Here is a 25,503-nt window from a genome sequence, read left to right as displayed (position 1 = left end):
GTAATGATTCCAAGGAAAAAAAGGGGCAGACTCATTTACAGCTCCTTACACTCTGCATTTCAGTTAGATGGCGAAGATCAGATGCTTGGAGAAAGAATGAAACCCATCTCTGCTAGCACCCATAGTACAGGTTTTGGACAAAGAGGTAAAAATTGTTTGGATGCACCTGTGTTAAATTGGCTACCAAGTCCAAGGGAAGGACTTGATGGGGGTTGAAAGAGAGGCCAGTTCTCTCTTTCCTGGTTCTCTCTTTCCTGGTGTGGTTCTGATAAGGTATCCCTGGAGTCAGTGCAATCTGAGACTGGTTTTTGGCTCCAAAATATGTGATGATTTCAGACAATAGCAGTTACCTTTGTAAAGCACTAGATGTTTTACAGAACCCCTCTGACAAAGACAGATAGACAGAGAATTTTAGGAAAACAATACTATAGTTCAAAAGTAGAAAAGATAGCCCAGAAAGCTTTAAATTTCTCATCACTGGAAGTGTGTAAGGAGAAGATGGTATGCTTGACAGTGACAGGATTTAAGATTTAAAAGACAATCTGAATTAGTTGACCTTATGGGCTCCTTAAAATCCTGAGATTCTGATTCTGTGAAATAAAAAGAAAGAAGAGAGGAGATTGACATGTACTAACATTTTTGATTGTGTGCATAGGGCCTCTTGTAACACTTTATTACATAATATCTTCATTCTTACATACACCACTGCCCCTATAAGGACCTGAGAAATGGATGGCAATTTTTTTTTTAAAAAATCACCTGACAACACTTATCTTTCAAAAGATCAGTGGGCAGGAAATTTAAAAGAAAAATAACCTCTTACTGTTTGACTAAGGCCAGATTTCCCTCATGTATGTGTTTTGTTTTTGATTTATCAAATATCCATCTTGAAAGTACTTGAAGTCTGTTTGTGTGTCTTGGGGAGGACACACAAGAAACAGAAGGAAGTGGGCATTGTGTAAACCCACAGGACACTGCAGCTTCTTTCAAGGATTTGTGAAAGATGGTGGCCACACCCTGTTGATGTTGGCAACTCTTCAACTTGCATCCAGATGAGAAAAATACGTTACAGTTTCCCTTCTCCACCCAAAACCCCATCAGCTTCTCCTCTGCCAGGGCCAGAGTCTCCTGCTGTGAAGCTAAACAAATTATACCCCCTCCTCGAGTTCCCAGCTCTGGGCATCATGCCTACATTCTTGGGATCTCTCTCTAAGGCTAGATATTGGGGAAATAATTACTATGGCCAATTCAGTAGTTTATAATTAAATCTTTTTTTAGGAAAAAAAACCCCCAAACCTAAAGAAACCTCTTTTTTTAATACCTTATTGCAGACTGAACGGTGTAAGGATAGTAAACTAGAAGACTATGCTGCTTTACAATTCCTGCCTCCCTTGCTCCCGCCTTCAGAATGGATTGTTCTTCTATACTACTTGAAATATTATCGGTAGAATCAATAGAACCCTCTTTTCATGTCATCTCCAACTCCAAGAAATTTTTTTTGTGGACGGGGATTCAAGCAATTTTAAACTGGTTGTTCATAATTTGCCTTCAGATTCTCTCCAATTCAATCCTTCCTCCTCAACCTGCAGTTGGACCTGCTTAAAGCACAGATCCAATCATGTCATTTTTTGCTCAAGAGCATTCATTAGGTTTTTTGTTCACTGATGGCCTGATGACATCCAAATTCCTTACCCTGATCCTCAAAGCTGTCACCGCTCAGTGATGCTTAATGAACATGGCATGGAACTCAAAGGGGAAAAATATAAACAGAAGGCCATTGATTTGGCAAGAAGGAAGGAAGGTGTGGTCTTCCCAGTGCAATTTCAACAGAATGGTAGGGGTGGAACTCACTGGTCTCAGATAGGGATATCCGGGATGGAGCGGGTGGATAAAGCAGGTGGATCACAAGGTCAGGAGATGGAGACCATCCTGGCTAACACGGTGAAACCCAGTCTCTACTAAAAATACAAAAAATTAGTCGGGCGTGGTGGTGGGCGCCTGTAATCCCAGCTACTCCGGAGGCTGAGGCAGGAGAATGGCGTGAACTCGGGAGGCAGAGCTTGCAGTGAGCCGAGATCACTCCGCTGCACTCCAGCCTGGGTGGCAGAGCCAGACCCCATCTCAAAAAAAAAAAAAAAAAAAAATTAACAAACATGGTTCAAAACCAAGGCAAGTATTATTAATGATGGGCTGGCCAAGGGAAGGAGCTATGAAATGCAGTTTAGTGTCCTTTACCAGGAGCCCCATGACTCGGTAGCTGTTGTCATTATTTTGGAGGCCAGTCAGCAGGCTTTAGGGTGACATTTCTTACTAATCCTGGTTGATTATTATTCCTGAAGGAGACGTAAGTCACCATTTGCAGCAGTTAGAAGATCTAGTCTCCTTTTATTTTGCAAAGTGATCACTGCCAAGGGGTTTATTTGATTTCATAATGTTACAATACTCTGGGCAATGCCATTCAAGCTTTCCATAAAACCCTTGGACAAACATTGGTAGTAGGATAAGGAAGTTGCAATCTGGCTAACTTCCAGTCCTACTCCTGCTGTTATTACTAGTCCTACAAAGTGGGGTATGAATTGGATGGCTCATTTGTATCTGGTGGTTGCAGTTAAAGGTATAATAAGGAGTTGGTTGTTGGGAGCTATGTTAATTTTGAGACATACAATAGTTCTCTCTTCAATCCACCACTTCCACGAAAGACAAATCACAGAAGAACCAATCTACCTGCAAAATAAGCTTCAGTCCCATATACTTGTCCTGATTACCCACACGAAGTGCAACAAGAATCATTGCCCATATAGACTCTCCTAAACTGGCTTTCTTGGAACATCTCACAAGGTCATTTCAGTCAAAGCCCTGAGAAAATAACTATTTCCTTCAACTGTGTCACATTACAAAAGAAAACATGTGGTTATTAACTGTATGCAAACAAACACATTGCCATGAATTAATGATATTCACAAATAGTTTACAAATTTGGGAGAAATTAGGCAGAGAGAGGGAAATGACTCAAATTCTGTTTATAAAAGCATACTCAATACACTTAAAGTATATTTTGAGGCTATAAATAACTCAAAAGAAAAAGATTCTCCAGACTTTAGACACAAAACAAAAAGAATCTGCAATATTTGGAACAATAAAAGCCATAAAAATCATTTCTGTCTTCCATTAGTTCAATCCATGCAATCAACTCCTGCTCTACTTCATATTAGGTTAGCAATCTTTATGAACACATCAGCCTTTCAATTGGTACCCTGGAAGTTTTCTCTCTAATTCAATGACACAATCTCCAAAGCTATCAGAAACTTGTATTCAAGAGTCCTTTTCATGATTTCCTCCAGAGAAGCAAGCATTGGACTGTAGCTTATTATAAGTCACATTTATTGAGAAGGAACAAAGTAAAACATCAATGATGGATGACAAAAGTCTTAAGACAGTCATAGATAAAAGACATAATTGACAAGGAAATTTGTTTATTTCTGTGGTATACAACAATATAACATAATAATCATATATTACTGACAACCTATATTAAGACATATCAGAATTTTAGGAATCTCATATAATCCTGGAACACATATTAATAACACATCTATATAAATATAACTCAAAGGAAATTAAATACCATCTCAGATTTGATAATGCCTCCTCTATAATTCTAACATTACAAATAAGCCTAGCAAGCCCAACATGTCTCTTTTGAACTTCAGGAAACTTAAGATCCAAAAAATTTGAGGTCAGAAAACTGAATTTAAAACTCGAAAAAGTCTATCAGATTTCAAAGGTCTCACTGACGTTCAATATCACAAAATAAGATCACAAGTTACTATAAAATTGTCATTCAGGTAGCCAAAATTATAATACAAAAACGTTTACTCTTCCATACAGAGGAAACACAGTTTCCCAAACAGTAACACCTAATACTTAAGACAGCATGAGGCCAACTAAATCTGTCTCTTCCCCCTCCATTTTCTCCCTGCAGTTCACTCAAAAGGTAAACAAAAACTTTTTATCTCTTAATACTCTCCAAACACTTTGTTCAAAAGCAAAAACCAAAATTTTACCTTCCAGTAGTGCATTACTAATGTTAAAGCTAATTTTAATAAAACCTTATAAACAAATCTAATTTTAATCAGTTTGACCACAAGGTAAGATTTCATAATTTTTTATCAATGTTTTCAATTTTCTATTAAACATCAGATCAATGCTCTAAGAAAGCCCTGTTATTGTAATCCATGCCCTGATTCTGGTTTTTCATTAGTGTCCTTTTTATATTAATGTTTAATTACAGAAAATCTTTGAACTTATCTAGTCCATCAGATGGGCCCGTACAATCTCACAGGCCCACCTTTTCCATGATAGTCCCTGGGCCTAGAGGGATCAAATAGTTTAATTTCTAGTCTTGTGTTTCACAAAAGCAGTTCATTTTGTTGACCCCTTTCTCCTGAGTGTGATGATGATGCTTCAACCGGTGTTAATGCTCATAATTTAGCAGGGGTCATTGCCTTTTTCCAACCCAGGAGTCAAAGCCCTGTAACTTACCAGCACAAGCATTAGTTAATAAGATATTTACACTACAGAAAGTCTGATTATTCTCTTTAACATGTTACAAATTAAAACACTATGATTTGGCATTTAGGAGTTACTGCCTGCGGTATTTCGAACCATTGTATTAAAGTAGTTAGGTTGCTCATTGCATATATCTAATTGCTAGCATTCTAGTGACAGAACTGTGACGAAAAACATCAAAAGTGTCATAGGTCCTATGCCAAACATATCAAAGCAAGACAACTAACTTTTCTCTCCATCATTAAAAAATGGTAAATGCAAATACCAGTATAAGGATAAAAACTCTCCTTTCACTTAAATACTATACAACGAAACAAGAATGAAGTAAAAACAAACACAAAATAATTTCTTTTCAGCTATTTTAAAAGGGCATTATCACATCTTTCCAAGATTGGCTTCTAGATAGAGCACTGACATCTAATTAGCTAGCTTTCACCACCCAAATCTTCAAACCAGTCTAACACTTGCACATGTTTTGTTTTCAAGCACACACATGAAGGCCCATCAGTAGTAAATGGCTTGGGATAAAAAAAATCACTAGAAAGTCTCACATTTTTATTACTACATAATCTAAGTGAGTGTCACTTAATTTTAGTAATGTTCAATACAACCAGATTAGTTTGAGAGAAATCCCAATCAATATAATTTATTTAATGACAAGGCCAATCTTTTTTGAACGTTAAAACTTCGTAGCCATATCATAGTATTTCTTCATTACCTAAAGGGAAAGATGTGAAACCTACTCAAATTATTAATTGAATTGAATTACCTTGGAAATAAACATCATTTAAACATTTTTATTCTTACCTACTTTTTCAAATAATAAATAATGTACAATTTCTGTTCAGAACTTATTTAGAAAGCCTTTTATGCAATTTTCTTTTGCCTGGAGCCTTAAAGCTCTCATAGCTCTCTAGATCATCAGAGGCAAGTAAAACCAAGTGAATTCTAAACGGCTGTTGTGCTCTGTCAATTCCTGCAGGCCCAACAAATGTAGCCTAGGAATTCAGATAAATAGAACAATTGATGACTTGCTAGAAATGCACAGGAAACAAAATAACTGTTCACAGAACAAAATAAAAGCCTTCCACCAGAAACTAATTAAAAAAAAAACCACAATGGTTTTATATATATGAATACACAAGCCAACCCAAAGGAGAAAAAAACAGCAAACAAATGAAAATTTAGAAGCAAAAACAAATAAACAGAAAACCAACCCTAAATTTTTCCTACTCAGTTTATCTTAGAAGCTAACATGTTACCTAGAGCCTAAAAACCTATATAATGAATATTTTATTCCTGATACACAATTCAATATCTTTAAGTCTACCAATATCACCATAAATCCCGTGCAATCAGGAAATTCACTCTAGGTACATGATCAGTAAATACTCCAGTGCCAGCAATATTCATGCAAAACAGTAAACATAGTATGAAGCAATGCAAGCAGATACGTGAAATTTGGTTCTACGCTAAATCTGGCTTCATGCTTATCTGCACTGAAAAAGAATCACCAAACTGCCAATGCATTTCTTTACAATATTTCTTATTTTACTTGAATCAAGACTAAGAGTTTTAAATACGAAAATGTTAATTAGCCAAATTTCTACAAATCCTTATCATGTTTTAAATAATATTTTATTATGTAAACGTTTTCAGCTTTCTATTTTCACTCTATCTGTATGAAGACAGACACACAAAGAAACAGGAAAAATTACGTATGACTTACATAGACAATCCATGACATGCTTGAGCTTTCTGTTCAGTCCCAGATTTTCTTCTTCTTCTTTAGATAACCAGTCATTTTACTCGAGGCCAAAATAATTTACCATACAAGATACTTTCTCATGAAAATTATTATCTTTTCTTTACAACCTTCCTTACCAAAAATATGTTTTTATAAGCATAACTTTCTTCATAACTCTTTGCCCTACTTACAGATTTCTTACTACCTTGTGTCATAAATAACTTTCTCAAATATGTAATTTGAAATAACTTTTAATTTTTATTATTTTTGCCACTAATAACACATCTTTTTGGCACATTTTATGTATATAATTACATATTAACTATAATTCTTGTCCTTAGTAGCCTTAACTTTTAGTGAAACCCTAAAAAGCAAGAAATCTTGAACTATCAGATATAAGCATTTTATAGATAAGAACAATTCCACAATTTTTAGAAATATATTTCCCCATAGCACAACCCTTTCTTAATTGGAAATGATCCAGATATTCAATGAGCATCAAAAATAATTTTCAAATTTTAAATTACAGAAAAAGTTTACCTAAAACATTTATCCCATTTATATGTACTCAACTCTTTCATTTTTAACAGTTTATTTAGGTTACTTCTGAAAACTGAGATATTAGACACCATCATTTAAACTCAGACGTTGTTAACCATTTTATAATCTATGAATATCAGATCTTCACTGAAATAAGAACCTTAAAGTTAATTACATAGACATTCTCACCAATAACAGAGAAGATTCAGCTGTTTTATTTTATTTTATGTTATTCTTTTAAGTTCTGGGGTACATATACAGGATGTGCAGATTTGTTACATAGGTAAATGTATGCCATGGTGGTTTGCTGTCACCTATCAACCCATCACCTATGTATTAAGCCCAGCATGTATTAGCTATTTTCCCTAACGCTATCATCATCTGTGTCCTCCCCTGACAGGCCCCAGTGTGTGTTGTTCCCCTCCCCATGTTCGTGTGTTCTCATTGAGAACATGATATGTGTCTGTTGAATACAGCACACCAATGGGTCTTGTCTTTTTATCCAGTTTGCCATTCTGTGTCTTTTAATTGGGCATTTAGCCCATTTACATTTAAAGTTAGTGCTGTTATGTGAGAATTTGATCTTGTCCTCATGATGCTGGCTGGTAAATTTTGCAGAGTTGTTAATGCAGTTGCTTCATAGTTCCATTGGCCTGTGTACTTCAGTATCTTTTTGTAGTGGCTGGTATTTTTCCCCTTGCCAATCATGTTTGGTGCTTCATCCAGGAGCTCTTGCAAGGCAAGCCTGGTGGTGATGAAATCCTTCAGCATTTGCTTGTCTAAAAATTATTTTATTTCTTTTTCACTTATGAAGCTTAGTTTGGTCAAATATGAAATTCCAGGTTGAAAATTCTTTTCTTTAAGAATGTTGAATGGCCCCCAATTTCTTCTGGCTTGTGGGTTTCTGCTGAGAGGTCTGCTGTTAGTCTGACGGGCTTCCCTTTCTAAGTGATCTGGCCTTTCTGGCTGTCCTTAACATTTTTTCTTCATTTTGACCTTAGATAATCTGAAGATTATGTGTCTTGGGGTTGATCTTCTTGTGGAGTATGTTATTGGGGTTCTCTGAACTTCCTGAATTTGAATGTTGACCTGTCTTGCTAGGTTGGGGAAGTTCTCCTGGATGATATCCTGAAGTGCATTTTCCAATTTGGTTCCATTCTCCTCGTTTCTTTCAGGTATTTCTATCAGTCATAGGTTTGGTCTTTTTATGTAGTCTTATAGTTCTCAGATGTTTTGTTAGATCCTGTTTATTGTTTTTTCTCTAATCTTGTCTGACTGCCTGATTTCAGCAAGATAGTCCTCAAGCTCTGTTATTCTTTCTTCCACTTGGTTGATTTGGTTGTTGATACTTGTGTTTGCATCATGGAGTTCTCTTGCTGTGCTTTTCAGCTCTATCAGGTCATTTATGTTCCTCTGTAAACTGATTATTCTAGATAACAGCTCATGTAATGTTTTATCATGGTTCTTATCTTCTTTGCATTGGCTTAGAACATAATCCTTTAGCTCCGCAAACTTTGTTATTACCCACTTTCTGGCATCTGCTTCTGTCAGTTCATCTGTCTCAGCTTCAGCCTCATTCTATGCCCTTGCTGGAGAAGTGTTGCAATCATTTGGAGGAGAAGAGGCATTCTGACTTTTGGAATTTTCAGGAATTTTGCACTGATTTTTCCTCACTTTCAGGGATTTATCTACCTTGGATCTTTGAAGCTGTTGATCTTTGTATGGGGTTTTTGTGTGGTCTTTTGTTGATATTGTTGTTGTTGTGGCCTTCTGTTAGTTTGTTTTTCTTCTAACAACCAGGCCCTGTTTCTGCATGTCTGCTGCAGTTTGCTGGGGGTTCACTGCAGACTCTGTTCACCTAAGTATCACCAGTGGAAGCTTCAAGACAGTAAAAATTCCTGCCTGTTCCTTTTTCTGGAAGCTTCATCCCAGTGGGGCACCAACCTGATGCCAGCCAGAACCCTCCTGTATGAAGTTTCTAGTGACCCCTGTTGGGCAGTCTTACCCATCCAGGAGGCATAGGATCAGGGCCCTGCTTATGGAAGCAGACTGGCTCTCCCTTAGCAGAGCTGGTGCATGGTGCTGGGGAAATCTCCCTTGTCCAAATTATGCAGACTCTTCAGAGCTAGCAGGCAGGAAAGATTAAGTCTGCTGAACCTGAGACTGTGGCCGTCCCTTCCCTCAGGTTCTCTGTCCCAGGGAGATGTGAGTTCTGTCTGTAAACCCCTAGATGGAGTTGCTGGAATTCCTGTAGGGAGGCCCTGCTTGGTGAGGAGGGATGGATCCAGGTCCCACCTAAAGAGGCAGCCTGGCCATGATCTGTCACAGCCACTGTGCTGTGATGTGGGGTGTACCACCCAGTCCAGACCACCCAATGTCCCTAGCACTTATAGGGGAAAACTGCCTGTCGTGGCAGTCACCCTTCACCCCAGGAACTCAGTCATCTTAGGCAGACTCAAGGAGGCTGTGCTGGCCAGCCAAGATTTCAAACCAATGGGTCTTAGCTTGCAGGATTCCATGGAAGTGGGACCTGCTGAGTGAGGCCATTTGGCTCCCTATCTTCAGCCCCCTTTCCACTGGAGTGGAGAGTTCTCTTGCCTCACTGGAGTTCTGGGAACCACCAGAGTATGCAAAAACTACAGCTCTGTGCCTGCCTGAACAGCCACCGACTGGAGCAGCTGCCATGGGTCTGCCCAGTTTTATGCTTGAGACCCAAGGCCCTGGTGGTGTAAGCTCACGAGGGAATCTCCTGATCTGCAGATTGCAAAAGTCCATGGAAAATTGTAGTACCCCAGGCAGGTAGCATAGTCCCTCCCTGCCTCCCTTGGCTTGGGGCAGGAGGTCTCTTTTTCCTGAGCAGCTTTTGTGTGAACCATCACCCCACCCTACTTTTCCTTGCTCTCCATAGGTTGCCCCAACTGCCTAGTCACAATGAGAAGATCTAAGTACCTCAGTTGTAAATGCAGAAATAACTTGTCCTTTGCATTTGTTTCAGTGGGAGCTGCAGACTGAAGCTGTTCCTACACGGCCATCTTGGTCCCTCTCCCCTCAGGTGTTTTCATTAAACCAATAACATATTTAGTATTACTTATTTAAAAATCTGCACAAAGATCTTTTTGTTTTGGCTAGGTTTATATTTTTATAACCTTCTATGCCAAACCCTGACACCTCAAAATATCTACAAAAGACAAATATGAAATCCAGATGAAAATGTATGCTGACAATTTTGAAGGCATTTCTACTTTTATTTTACCAATAATTTTAAAGCCAGCTTGTTTAGTAAAGTTATACTTGTCATGTGAACTTGAAAATTGCTTGGACTTATTTATTAACTATGAGTGCTCTTTTACTTATAAGCCAATTTGTAGACACAGTGTATAAGAGTAAGTGCATACAAATAAACACATCTAGACATGTATACACACACACAAACGAAGATCCAATAGCTTTTGCCTAGATAGCCATGAGATAGTAATACAAGTTCACTGGTTTTACTTTCTTTGCCCCAATAGGTAATCCAATGAAGGCTGTGAACCAAAATCTTGGGTAAAGCAGTTTCCATGGCAGTTAGATTTTTAAAGGCCAACTTCCTCAGACTTCAAAGAACAAAGGGGACAAATAGCACCACAGGAGAATATCACATATTAGCCAGGCCCGACTCTGCTTAGAACTGCAGCACAAAAGCCTGGGTACATGCGATTCCAACCCAGTTTCCCATTCAACTGGGTCAAACAGTGTTGTAAAAGAATATCAAGTTTACCAAATTCTAATTTCCTATGACTATATCAAAGACACACAAATAATCACCAGAACACAGTCCAACTGCTGCAGCAACAAACAAGCCCCACGAATGCCCAAACTGTCCCATTGTCATCTGCAAGAGAAAATTCTAAGGACAGCTTAGTACTAGACCTCTGAACTTCTGCCAAGGACATCCCCTTTGGAGAGGTTGAGGTCTGGAATAGGATCCCCTGGGAAATCCCCCTTTGGGGTCCAATCTTAGAGTGTCAGATATCTCTGACCTTAGGTGGGCCCTGGTGTCACTTTTTATGTTTTCTCTCCAGAGGCAATGGCCTACTATGAGCTTTCCCTTTGTCCCTGGATGAAGGCTTTGACTTCTAGCATCCTTGTAATTTGATAAGGCCACACTTTCCCAGGCTCCCTATTCCACTAGAGTGATAGCCATGAACTTTAATGATAGGAACTGGAGGCTGGAGAAAGAAGGTCAAAACACCTAAAAGACATTATCTTTTGTAGTTAAGGATTAACCCTATAGGAAATTTTAGCATAAGAAAGGAAGGTTTAAATCACTTGAAGTGTGTGTATTCACCATGGAAGAGCTCCCAAGCTGCATTGCAGCTGCCGCTTGTGTCACACATAACAGTCAGGACTATAACCAGAAAGATAGAAGACTCTTCCTTTTTCCAGGCAGGGCAGCTGTAGAAAAAATGTTCCCATATATGGAAGAGAGAGGAAAAGGTAAAAAGAGAAGAAAAATAAACCCCAACCTTTGGGATTACCTCTTGGCAAGCTCCCCAAAATCTGTTACCGGTGGAGGATGTCCACGTTCTTGGGTTTTTGAACAAATAATTGAACAAAACACACAAACAAAGCAATGAAAGAAAAGCACAGATTTATTGAAATGAAAGTACACTCCACAGAGCAGGAGTGGGCTCAGGCAAGTGGCTCAAGAGAACTGGTTACAGAATTTTCAGGTGTCTTTTTTTTTTTTTAATGGAGTCTCATTCTGTCAACCAGGCGGGAGTGCATGGTGTGATCTGGCTCACTGCAACCTCCGCCTCCCAGATTCAAGCGATTCTCCTGCCCCAGCTTCCTGAGTAGCTGGGACTACAGGCATGCGCCCATATCTTTGAGCCCATTTTATATGATGGATCTTGAGCAAAAGACAAACATTTCTGAAGACTTGCTTCTTTAATGGTTGTGTGTATAAACCATGTGAATCATCACAATCAACCCTAAATCACATCTGTTTTGGCCATAACTATTCTTCCTTAATCCCCTTGCAATTTCTACATCCTCTGATTCATCTATCAGCATATGTGAGATTTTGTTATTTTTCTTGTTTTACTGTCTTCTTCCAGAGTTGTTAACATTCTTTTCTAAACTTCTCTGTATTCTTTCCCCAAAGCATAGAACATGGGTAGGTCAAACTATATGCTTAATAAATATTTATTGGACAATGAATAAATATATCCAAATTCATTTGGTAGGAAATTTAGAGATTTTATTCTACAATAAGGGAATTAACACTTATTAGATGCTTATAATATGTCAAGCATTGTGCACAGCAGTTTTTTAAAGTTGTGTTTCAATTCTATAACATATACACAGATTCCTTGTTTGAAAAAATTCAGAGAATTTGCTTATTTGAAAATAGAAAATGCTTATTTGACTTTATCCTCAATTTCAATCTCTTTCTGTGCTCCCCAATAGGTAATGACTATTAAGAGTTGAGATGTAAATTTAGACTTTTTCTGCATATTCACATTCATGTATATGTACCAATTGAAAATAAATAATACTATTTTATGTGACTCTGTGTGTATTTACATAAATGGTATCATACTGAGTGATCATTCCACGCCTTGCTTTTTTTTTCATTGAATATTATTTCTTGGAGCTCTTTCTGTGTTAATAGATCTACCTCGGTCTTTTTAAATTGTTTCATAGAATTGATACATAAAATCTATGTACCTATTCACCCATTAATGGATATTTAAGTAGTTTCCAGATTTTACCAATTTATTACAAACAGTAATTGAACATGCTGCTTTATGCCAATAAGCAATGTTTTTTCTTTCTTTCTTTTCTTTTCTTTTTTTTTTTTTTTTTCAGATGGAGTCCAGCTCTTTTGCCCAGGCTGGAGTGCAGTGGCACAATCTCGGCTCATTGCAACCTCTGCCTCCTAGGTTCAAGTGATTCTTCTGCCTCAGTCTCCTGAGTATCTGGAACTACAGGCATGCGCCACCATGCCCGGCTAATTTCTGTATTTTTAGTGGGGACAGGGTTTCACCATATTGGCCAGGCTGGTCTCAAACTGCTGACCTCGTGATCCGCTTGCCTCGGCCTCTCAAAGTGCTGGAATTACAGGCTTGAGCCATCGCTCTCAGCCCTAATATGCAATTTTTATGGTAGAAACTGAGAGGTTGAATTGCTGTTTCTAGGGAATGTCTACCCATCTATGTAACAGGGCACCAATCACCTTACACTTTTTGGAAGAATGATATTGTTACTCTCTTTTGATGGGCTCTTTATATGTATCCCTTTAATCCTTGAAACAGTACTGTTAGATTGGGTTGTTTATTTTCCTCATCTACATACAACATACTACAGATGACAGAAAGGCTCCTCACATACACTATTTCTCTTTCAGTTCTCACAACCACACTATGAGATAGAAATTTTCATCATTTTTATGTGAGATAAGATATATAAGGCTGGAAAGGAGGTGAAGTAAACTATACTCTGACATATACTAATAAATTAAGAAAATCTCAAGTGCATATTCACATGACATCAGGGTCATTCATTGAAAATACACATTTTTCACTTGTATGCTTGGTACCACTCAGAGACAAAGAAGAAAATATTAAAGCAAATTCTTTCAAAAACTTGCTAAATATTTTCTCTAGTCAGGCGTGATGTAAGTGCAGAAAGAGAAAGAAGAACTGGCTTGCTTCTGCAAAATAGAATCAGTTTTAATAAGATCGCCACCTAAGTTATTTACCAGGAGTGATGAGCTGCATGTAACATAGCATTATTCAAAAGTAATGAATTTCTTAATGGAGAAACTTTGTAATTTTTTTTTCATAAATGGCCATAAAACAAGGAAGAAACCAAAATGTTAAAACATAAACAGAATTGAATTAATAATGAATAAGTAATGCTTTCCAAAGTTAATGATAGCAAGGAGGCTCTACCCAGTTTACAGCCACTGTCTACACTCAGCTAAAGGACTCACCAGCTGTGCTTGTAGCCTCTAGCAAAGGAAAACCATCTTAAGTGTCAACGTACCAAGTATCAGGGGTTGGGGGAACAGTTAATAAAGAGAGGGATGGATGTTTTAAAGTCTACCCCCGGATTAAGCCAGGTACGAAAAGACTGCCACACGACATTGCATCAGAATCCACAAAGAACGATTTATACTGAAAGACTCTAGAAGAAATAGACTCTCTGACAACTGTCCTCATCACTACAATTTTCCTGTATTCATCCTATTAACAATCTATACTGTATCATTGAACATGGAAACATAAACTCTTTCCACATTGGTCACTAACAAGTTTTGAGTGAAATTTGTGGCCCATCTGTAGCAAGAAGTTTAGTCACTCTGCGAGCACTTTTTTTTTTTTTTTTTTTTTAAGATGGAGTCTCCCACAGTTGCCTGGGCTGAAGTGCAATGGTGTGATCTCAGCTCACTGCAACCTCTGCCTCCCAGATTCAAGCTATTCTCCTGCCTCAGCCTACTGAGTAGCTGGGATTACAGGCGCCCGCCACCACACTAGCTAATTTTTTGTATTTTTTAGTAGAAATGGGGTTTCACTATGTTGGCCAGGTTGGTCTCAAACTTCTGACCTCATGATCCATCTGCCTCGGCCTCCCAAAGTGCTGGGATTACAGGAAGTGAGCCACCATGCCCAGTCTTTTATTCTTATTCCTGGCTTTTCTCTCTCTGTTTTTGTTTTTTTTATCATTCGTCACTTTTTTTTTTTTTTTTTAGATGGAGTGTCACTCTGTTGCCCAGGCTGGAGTGCAGTGGCGTGATCTCAGCTCACTGCAAGCTCTGCCTCCCGGGTTCACGCCATTCTCCTGCCTCAGCCTCCCAAGTAACTGGGATGGCAGGCACCCGCCACCATGCCCAGCTAATTTTTTTTGTATTTTTAGTAAAGACCGAGTTTCACCGTGTTAACCAGGATGGTCTGGATCTTTTGACCTCGTGATCCGCCCGCCTCGGCCTCCCAAAGTGCTGGGATTACAGGCCTGCGCCACTGAGCCTGGCCTAAATTTTGTATTTTGCATATTTTATATATCTTTGCAGGATGCTTGGTTAAACATTTTGGAGCAAAGTAGAGTATAATAAAGTCCAAGATTTTGCTTTACCCAGAAAGATGATGCATCAGAAAGAGGATGTGTCATGGTTCTTTTGGTAGCAAATATCAGAAATGTCAATCCACTGCCACCAGAAGAAAAGAAATCATAAATACCCACGTTAGAAAGTCAATTAGGATAGGAATTCGGAGAATTGTGCTTGGTTTCTTACTCAAATTGGGTCTTTTTAGATAAAATAGACATCCCAGTGTCTTCATGTATATAATGGAAATATTAATAGCTGTTCTTCCATCATATGAATTACCCGTACAAGTTTGAGTGAGGGTCAAACTAAATAATGTAAGTAAAATAAATTTTGTGAACTATGAAATCAATGAAACTTCTAATATGTGTAAAGTGAACCCTCAAGTGTGTTTTGAATCTCTCTACATTTTGTGGTTTCGTGGATTCGATTAAAATAAGAAGGAAAACCATTTTTTAAAAGAAACCACAGAACCGCATCATAACCTAATTTTTGGTAACTCATTCATGTAATGTGGAACTGCCCCCTTTCTATCAAGATTATGACTTTAGTACTTCTATTTATGATCATTTTAACTGGACCACAGCTCCCTTTTTGTGACGAAAACTGCTAAAACTGCAGGGAAAGATAAACTGCTAAAAATCCGAAAACCTATGGAGATAACTCCTAATGAAGATGAGCACACTTGGTCTCTAATATCTGCTGAAAAATACTAAGTCCTTTAATCCATCCCTAAATCAAAGCATAAAATCAAATTGTAAGGGAGCAAATGAAGACCCTCTTCCCTTTATCAATTGCTCAATGGCAGTTTAACAGATTTTGACAAACACTTCAACAAATACTTTTACCTTCAATGAAACCAACACATTCTCTTGCTTATAGAGATGCGGAGTAGAGTCAGGAATAAAAGAATAAAACAATAGTAGTAAAATAAAAGTAGAGTCAGGAATAAAAGAATAAAACAATAGTAGTAAAATAAAAACATGTTATTTTACTACTTTTCAATGTGCTGAGATAAAAATACCATATCATACTGTTGTTCTCACTGACAGTTTGCTGAGGAAGAGAATATACAAGGTGAAGGTGATTATTATTTGAAATGGAAAATTACATACAGTGAGAGTCAAGAATACAGTATGGGCTCCATAAACAATGTGGAATGAGTTAGCAGGTCTTAGAGGACATTCCAGGCAACTTTTCATATTTATTTTCACTGCCAAGTATTATCACTGTTATTTGTAAAGAATCACAGGAAATCCTACTATCCATGCTTCTGAGGACACTAAAGGGCATATGTGTTTGAAGCTTTGACCGTCACCTTTCAATCATGATTGTGGTCAGCTGAAAAATAAGCCCTCCTCTCCCAAAGATGCCCACATTCTAACCCCCAGAACTTGTGAATGTGCTACCTTATGTTGTATAAAGGAGTCAGTCATGGGGGACGTGAAAACAGAAGCAGAAGGTTGGAATGATATGGAGAAAGGACCACAAGACAAGAATACAAAAGCCAAAAGAGGCAAGAAAACAGATTTTCCTCTGAAGCTTCCAGAAGGAATGCAGCTCGGAAAACACCTTAATTTTAGACTTCGGACCTCCAGCACACTGTTGGGAGTCAGACTTTTCTTACCTGGCTTAATCCAGGAGTAGACTTTAAAACATCCATCCCTTGTCTTATTAACTGCTCCCCCAATCCCTGATACTTGGAAAATAAATTTGTGATACTTTGTTGAGACAGCCATAGGAACCTACTGCAATGATCCACAAAATGACCCCAACCCCCACCCCCATGGAACATCCTGAGGGATCTTATAAAAGAGAAATTGTATCATTTTACTCTCCTGAATAAAACCTTTTATTAACTGCTGAAGTCCCCAATTCTTATTATACACAATGTATGATAAAATCCACTCCTTTACCTGTCTCTCCAGTCTCTGCTCAAACCACAGCCACCTCTGTAATCTGTAGTCATCCTAGACTTCCCATCATTATCTCCATTCTCTCTCAGTATGTCTCAATCTCTGTCTCTCTATCTGTGATATGGTTTGGATATGTGTCTTTTCCAAATCTCCCTTTGAAATGGGATTCCCAACGTTGGAGGTAGGGAGGTAGGGCCTGGTGGGTGGTGATTGGATCATGGGGGCGAATCCCTCATGAATAGAAGAGCACCATCCCCTTGGCGATAAGTGAGTTCTCGCCCAGTTAGTTCACCTGACAGCTGGTTGTTTGAAAGAGTTTGGGACATCCACCTTCTCTCTCTCTTGCTCCCACTCTCGCCATGCGATGTGTGATGCACCTGCTCCCCCTTTGCATTCTGCCATGATTCAAAGCTTCCTGAGGCCTCTCCAGGAGCAGATGCTGGTGCCATGCTTTGTGTAAAGCCTGCAGAACTCTGAGCCAATGAAACCTATTTTCTTTACATATTACCCAGCCTCAAATGTTCCCTTACATGAATGCAAAATGGCCTAAAACAATCTGTCTGTCTCTGTGTCTCTCTCTGCCTTTCTGTCTGTCTATCTCTCTGTCTCTATTTCTGACTCTCTCTATCTCTGTCTCCCTGTCTCTGTGTCTCTATCCGTGGTCTCTCTGTTTCTTTTTTCCCTCTCCGTTTCTGTTTCTCTGTCTCTATGTCTATCTCTTTGTCTTTCTGTTTCTGTATATATCTCTGTCTCTATCTCTATATATCTGTCTATTTCTGTCTCTGTCTCTGTCATTCTCTCTCTGTTCTTCTATATCTCTATGACAAAGATAGTCTGACTCTGTTTTTGTCTCTTCTTTCTCTGTCTCTCTCTCTTTGTGTCTGTTTCTGTTCCTCTCTGTATCTCTGTCTGTCTCTCTCTCACTCCGTTTCTCTGTCTCTGTCTCCATGTGTGGCTCTCTTTGTCGCTGAATCTCCATCTCCCTCTCCATCTGTCTTGGAGGGCCATGCTGATCCCCAGGGTCACATTGAGGTCCCTGCTATGTTCTCTCAGCACCTTGAACCTCCCTTTTGCATAGTGCATCCTGCTCAATGTCTGTCCTTGAATGACTCTAATCTTCATGACAAAGCAAGTGGTGCCTGACTCAGTATTTGCTCAACAAATTTGGGGAGGAGTACATTATTAATTTGACTGTACCTCACAACGTTTTTAGAGCTATCCGTGATCTCCTAGTGACTAGTCTACCCACTCTCCTCTGTTTACAAGCAAATAACTGGAGCTCCCAGTGGGGAAATAATTGGCTAATGTCTCACAGCTGGTTAATGAAAGCACTCTTTTCTGGCCCAGCAATCTTTCCACTTATCACACAACAGCTGGGTGTTGCTTGTTGACAACTTACCCAACAGGAGGTGAAAGGTTCTAGAAGGAAGAATGCAGTATGGTCTAAAAACCCTTGCTCCACTCTTTGGCGACTCTGATTTCCTGTTTTCAAGGAAATCATGCTACTTCAGCTCTATCCCATGAATCTTATAGCTTGGGAAATTTCTTCTCATCATACTTATTATGCCTTAAATGGAAGAAACCGTAAGAGAATATATCGACTGGCAGTTTTCCAATTGTGTTCCGGGGATCCCAGGCCTGCTCTGAGAGGTGAGGAGGAAGTGAACCTCTGGGCTTTGGCACCCTGCTTCCTACTCAACCGAGGGAGCTCCTCTTTTATATGTATAATATTTTTGATTTCCATGTAAGCTTACATGGGAAAAGAAAGGCTCTACGGCTGAATAATGCTTATAATCCACAAATTTAACATAATCCTCTAATTTTGTAAATGAGAAAATGAAAGCCCAGAGAAAGGAAGCAATTTGCTAGATGGTGGCAGAGCTAGGATTCACGCCGACTGCTCCTGACTCCTCATGTCCTGACCATAACCTTGCCTCTCTATGAAAAATTCCTTCGTATTCTCTTACCCATCATGAAAGTACAGGAGAAGAACATTGCAGAGATCTGGCTCTTGTTAACATCCCACTGCCAGTGAAGTTAGTCTCCAGACCTTTCTCCACCCCAAGACCTCAGCTCTCTCTGTCTTTTTCTCTCTCCACTTCACTGATGCAATCACCAGCTGCTCTTTTGCCCTCTCCTGACTCTCAGGAAAGGTTCTGTTCTCATCTTTTGAAGAAATAGCAGTTCTTCATCTTTATTCTAGCGGTTCAGGGAGAGGGAAGGCAGATTACATCTGCAGCCTGAGCTCTCCCTATGGATAGAAAGTTGTTACCTCCGGAAAGAAAGGGTTTTAGACTTCTGTGAAAGTATTATTTTATTCAGGGCAGGGGTGTGACAGCAGGAAGATTTGTTTCCCACAGCCCTGAAACCATAATACATGCATGGCCACCTGTTATATCTATGAAAAAGTTAACCATTACAAAATAATTATAACAAAAGAGAATTTGGCTGGGTGAGCTGACGCATGGAAACCCTGCCCTGCATATACTCAGGTATTGACACATTTCTTCAAACACAAAGATTCAAGCTCAAAACCAAGAAAGGGAAATATCTGAAGGCCAAAAAGAGAGAACTCAAAATCAGAGCAATAAGTGGGAGCTGAAGCCCTGCGGCTAAGGAGCTTGCTGGGCCTTATGTAGACTTAATGGCAGAGTCTTGGGGCTTTAAGTGCTGTGGGTGGGGATCTAGGCTGCTGGTCCTGTGTACAAGGTTCAAGGGGGTGATGGAACTGTTTTGGGAGTCAAGAAGGCCTATGACCACATAGGTGTGACGTTTTTGTTCACATTGATCCCAAACCAAGAAATTATCATAAATGCTGGTTCAGCATAAGACCTCATATACTCAGCATATTCAGTATAAGTTTATTCAGTATATTGAGTCTAAGGCCTCATATACTGGCAGAGTAGGCCTCAGTAGAGGCAAAGTTAAAACCATCTTGTAGGGACAGTTCCATAAACCAGAGCAAACCAGCCTCCACAGCAAACAACCCCAGTGGAAATGGAGCTCAAGACTCAGAAATTACAAACCACACAAGGAAGCAAGTCACAAAGGGGAAGTATCAACAGAAACAAAATAGGAAAATTTCCACACCATGACCTGGATTCAACAAGATATTCTTTTTTTTTTTTTTTTCTGAGAAAAACATCATGATCATAATTTTTAGTGGAAGAAGTTTGTTATCACTGGATTGCAGAATCATAGACCATATGTCATTCAGATGCTGGAAAGAATCTCAACAAGCTTTTTTCTATTTTACAGATGGGGAAACAGAGACTCAGAGAGGGGAAGTGACTTGTCTAAAGTCACCCTTAGGTTAGTGGGAAAAAGAGGAATAGAATCAAAGTTGCCAGGTTTCTAGCCCTGTGCTACTTTTTTCTGTCCCATGAGGCCCGGATTTCTCAAGGTAAAAATTAAAAATCTAGCTTCAAGAGAGGACCAGTAGAAAAGAGGGACAGAAAGACCTACCCAGGATCCAGGAAAAGTTGGAGTGAGGACCCTAGTTCTAATTAGCAAAGCTCCTATTTGGCTCTCTAATAACTAGAAACTTTAAATAAATGCCTTGTGTCTTGTATTTGTGTTATGCTGACCTGGTTCTCTTTCCTAGCTTTCCCCTACTTAGTCCTTCTCCTGCTGTTGGCATAATGAAAGTGTTAATACAATTGGGGCAAGTCTGGTTCTGTGATAGTTCCTCCTTCCTTTCCAATCTCTGTCTTCTATATCTATGTAGGAGGGTTAGGAACAGGGAGAGGGGTAAGACCAGGTACCTGTAGGCCAGCCTCACTAGCTGCAGGCAAAGATGGGAAGCAAGGTGGGTATGGAACTGGCTATGGGTTCAGCCGTGCAGGGCCACAGCCTCGAAGACCAGATCAGATGTAAATAAGGCCAAAGGTTTTGGCATAGAGGAGCACTGTCTTTAGGCTTTGTAATTAATTCATTATATAAGACATCAGGTTTACACCATCCCCACCATCCCAGGTTTATCAAGGATATAACTTCAGACCAGAAAATCAATTCTTTTACAGTAAGAAACACAAATATAGCACAAACTAGACCCAGGGTAACTGTTCAAAAATATTGAAGTAAATTGAAACAAAAACTTCATAATAATGTTACTTAAGCTTGAGTATTCCATCTCAATGAGTCATGGCCTGCTTTTCCAGGGAAATGTTTGAGAAAAACTGTCAGATTTGTCTCTTTTATTCACGTCTTTATTCATTCAATATAAGCAAACTATGTACCAAACACTGCTACATTCCAAGAAGAGAATGATAAACCAATGACACAGTCCTCTGCCATTGAAGAGCTTACATTCACTCGAGGAGAGACCCAAACAAAAAGTCAATTGAAATACACAGTAATAATGCAAGAGGTGCTATTGGAGCATGTAAGAGGAAGATTCTGGTATTATTTAATGCCCTATCATTTAATAACACTTTATTGGGAGGTACAATCCAAGGGCAGCAAATGTGAGGGAGCAAGGGAGATAAGGTAGAGAAGGAGAGGAAGCAAATCTAAAGGGGTATATTACTGAGGTGACTGTAGCTCAGTGAAAAACACAGGTGGTTAATATCTTTAACCAGACCATATGTAACCACCAGGGCTTGGCACAGTCCATTGGAGGAAGAAAGGAGAGGATCTCTTTTCTCTCCTGTATCTCAGCTCTAATTCATCAATGTTCACTGCCCTATGGAATTAAGTCCTCTTAACTTCTGGGCTGTGCAGCACCTCTGGCCAGCCACTGGAGAAGCCAGACACCACAGGCAATGACTCGGTGCTTCAGTGGAGTTCAGACATGATGAGAGAAACCAGAGTCTCTGGAGGTCCTTCATATTTAGGGTCTTCAGATAAAGTACTGGATGCTCAGTTAAAATTGAATTTTTGATAAACAATGGATAAGTTTTTTATTCCCCAAGTATTGCATGAGACATTTTTATACTAAAAAACATATTCATTGTTTATGTGAAATTCAAATTTAGTTGGGTGTCCTGAATTTGTATTTGTTAAATCTAGCAGCCCTACTCTTGCTGGACTTGCATAGGAACCACTGGGGAGGGGGAGACTATACCAGAGCCCAGGCCTCTTCCTGGGAGAGAGGCAAGTGGTTTTGGAGGTGAGGGGATGGAGGACAGCCTGGGAATCTACACAGAGGGAGTAGCCAAGGGCTTGGGAAGCTGGTGCTGCTGATGGAATCTAGGGAGACACATAAATCGTTATCTTGCAACATAGGCCTATGGATTCAACAGTGGCTTCTAGGAAGAAATCATGTTTAAACTGAAATAGGAGGGCAAGCAAAAATTAGCCTGGAGAATTTAGGACGTAGCCCAATCTAGATAAACAGCATGCACTGCCCAGGCTCTAGAGAGAGCACTTCAGGTTTGAGTCACTGCCCCCACCCATTTTTTTTTGCCTGCCCCTCAAAAGATAGCTCTTCAATTAAGGTTGCCTCTACAACACTTCCTAATGCTCACTGCAAAATTTTCTTACATATTAAATTGTCTCTAAGTTTGTAAATATTTCCCACTTATCTTAGGTTGAAATTGAGGAAAGCCTCATGGCTCTCCCAGGAAATTGGGCATCTCCTGCCTCACAGTTATCATGTAGTGCAGGACTCTTCTGGGTCATATAGGACCTCTTCAGACAAAAATCCCCACATTGAGGGATTGTGGAAATATTGAAATATTTTCTTCTTGAAAGTTAACTGGTGCTTCTTCAAGCACATGAATTGCCTTATTCATCTTGATCTCTGACCTGAAAACCACTGAAATTCTCCACAATCCAGTAACAACAACAAAAAAAATTGACCCAACAGGAGGCTTCTGGGACCCTTGCATTGTGGTCCTCATTCATTCCAATTAATCAGTACACAAGATAGATACAGTCACATCCTCACAGGACCTCTCGGCTCATGGTCATCTAAAGCTACCATCTTCTTTTGCTTGGATACAATGTACAGCATCACTGCCAAGACAGCCACAGCATAGAAGAAGAATGCGTTCAGCCACCAGAAGATCAAACAGACCATTTGGGATCAGTTGAAGCAGGAGTGTTTTAAGATCAGAACTGTCTTCACAGGAGCTAGGGAGCCCTCAAGCTCTGGATGGATGACCACTTTGTCAGACTTTCTTGGAGGATGTTAAATCACTGGCTGGGAGGACAGGTCCTTTTCAATTATGGGATTCTATAATTCTATCATTCTAAATTGAGGGTCAGTAAACTACAGACCATAGGCCAAATCCAGCCTCAACTTATTTTTTAAAAGAGTTATTGGAACACACTCATGGTCATTCATTTTCCTATCACCTACTTTTGTACTACAGTGGCAGAGCTCGATAGTTACCACAGAGATCATTTGATTGCGAAGCCTAGAATATTTACTAGCTTCTCATTTATAGAAAAAAGTTTGGCAACCGCATTGTAAAGCACTCCTAAAATGAATTTTTTGATAAAGCAACCAATCACTTCTCATTTACCAATGCCATTAATCCAGATGGCATTGCAATTAGATTGCTTTTCTTAAAGAGATTCATACCTTTGTTTAGGACATTAGTAAACAATAGTCAAGTGGTCTCTCTGAGTCAATATGACTTCTCACACTGTCAAATCCATAACTGGGGAGGAAAGTCAAGCTTCTGAGATGCTCTAACATGCCTTTCCTCCAATTCCCATCCTGAAGACTGTACAGCAAGCAAAGTTGAGAGCTGATATACATTGAGCTCCTGCCTGGACCATGTTGAGATTTACAGGGATGATTGCAGTCAATCCTCTTAGCAACTTCATCTACTGTATAGAGAAGATCCTATTGTTTGTGTTTCACGGTTGAGAAGATGAAGGCTTAGAGAAACTCCAGAACTTGCACAAAATCATCTATTGAGCCAGAATGTTGCCTGTATTTCAATTCTGAAACCTCTATTTTCCATCTATATTTGTCAGTCTAGCAGTTGAGATATTTGAGTGACTAGCAAAGCAAGAACAAAGTTTAGGGACTAAATAGACTCACAATCCAGGCTTTGCTCTTAATCTCATATTAAGATTACCAATAAATAGAAGAGCCAATTGGAACATTTCAATAGAGGACCTAAAGCTCCAAATTCTATATAAGTCTGTGATAGAAGAATCACCTCACTTAAATTGCTTGTTTCCACCTTAACTTATTCATGGCTATTTCAGGCAGAAAGAAAAATGGTGGCAATTTTACTTTGCTTCTTCTCAAGGTTTATCTGAATATCCCAGCATAAAGGAAGAAAAGATTGAACGTGAGACTGGTTTTATGTTACCTAATAATGAAACAAATTTAGAAATATGAAGTCTGACAGCAGTTAATCCAGAGAGACCAAATGCAACTCCATCACTGCTTTTATTCACATCTTCCTTAAGAAGGAAGTTACATGAGAGGGAAGAAGTAGAGACAGAGAAATGAGGACATAAGAGAAATTTCACTGTGTTTCCAGTCCTATGTGTGCAAAGCTCTTCATACTAAATTGTTTTCAGCTGAAGGATAATGCAAGAGGTACTTTTTATGTTAGGCTAATGTTATTTGGAAGCCTCAAGGCAGATGGGCAGGGGAAGTGAGTTGGTCCTAATGCTCAATCCTTGTAGAGCATAGCTTGGAGGAGAGATGGAGAGGAAATAATGGCTCTCAGGGCTTATTCTGTCTCCTAGACTCTTCAAATGACCAATAACAGATGCTCAAGGAGTATTTATTTAATGGATTGATGAATTGGGCTTCACTAGAATGTCCTAGAGAACTGTATTGAGAATGATGTTGAGGCAGCCTTAGGGCTCAGTGGAAATCAAGGGTATGACAGCTCAGTGATGTCTGCCATGACATGGAATAGGAGTGTGGAAGCCTACAGGCTAAAAAGGCTAAGCTTTTGCCACATCAGGGTGTCCTTCTTATTTTTCTTTTCTTTTATCTTTTTCTTTTCTTGTCTCTTCTCTTTTTCTTTTTCTTTCTTTCTTTCTTTTCTTTTCTTTTTTCTTCCTCCTTCCCTCTCTCCCTTCCTTCCTTCCTTCCTTCCTTCCTTCCTTCCTTCCTTCCTTTCTTCTTGCTTTCTTGCTTTTTTTTTTTTTCCAGTGTCTCACTATGTTAGCCAGGCTGGCCTTGAACTCCTGGGCTCAAGGGATCCTCCTGCTTCAGCTTCTTGAATAGCTGAGACTATAGGCTCACACCCTCAAACCAGCTCTTCTTTAGTCCAGTGGAAGTACCACACTGACATGTGTCCTCCAAATCTAAATTTGCAAATGCCAAAGAGGAAAAAAAAAAGAACAGAAAGGGAGTAACTGAAGATGAGAAAATGGATCAAGGAAAATGGAAGAGAGAGGAAGAAAAAGAGTGCTAATAGAGAACAGAAATGAAATGGCTTAGGCCATCAAATTCTGGCCTAGCTTTTAATGGGAATATGCAACATTTCACATGGGCCTTCTGTTTTCACCCTCCAGATTACACGGAGTCATGAAATCACTATGTTCTTAGTTTTGTGGTCAATACCCAAATGACCCTGGTGGAAAGAGCCTCTGAGGGGAAGAAGCTGACAACGCAACTCTTAAAACATCAGGTTAGGAATCAGTTGTTCAGAAGGAAAATACTGCCACTTTGTTCACTGAGACCTTCCAGATTTTCCATAACAAAGTTCACTCCA

This window comes from Papio anubis, chromosome 12 (genome assembly GCF_008728515.1).
Source record: "Papio anubis isolate 15944 chromosome 12, Panubis1.0, whole genome shotgun sequence".
NCBI classification, from domain to species: domain Eukaryota; kingdom Metazoa; phylum Chordata; class Mammalia; order Primates; family Cercopithecidae; genus Papio; species Papio anubis.
This window is presented reverse-complemented; position numbering follows the sequence as displayed.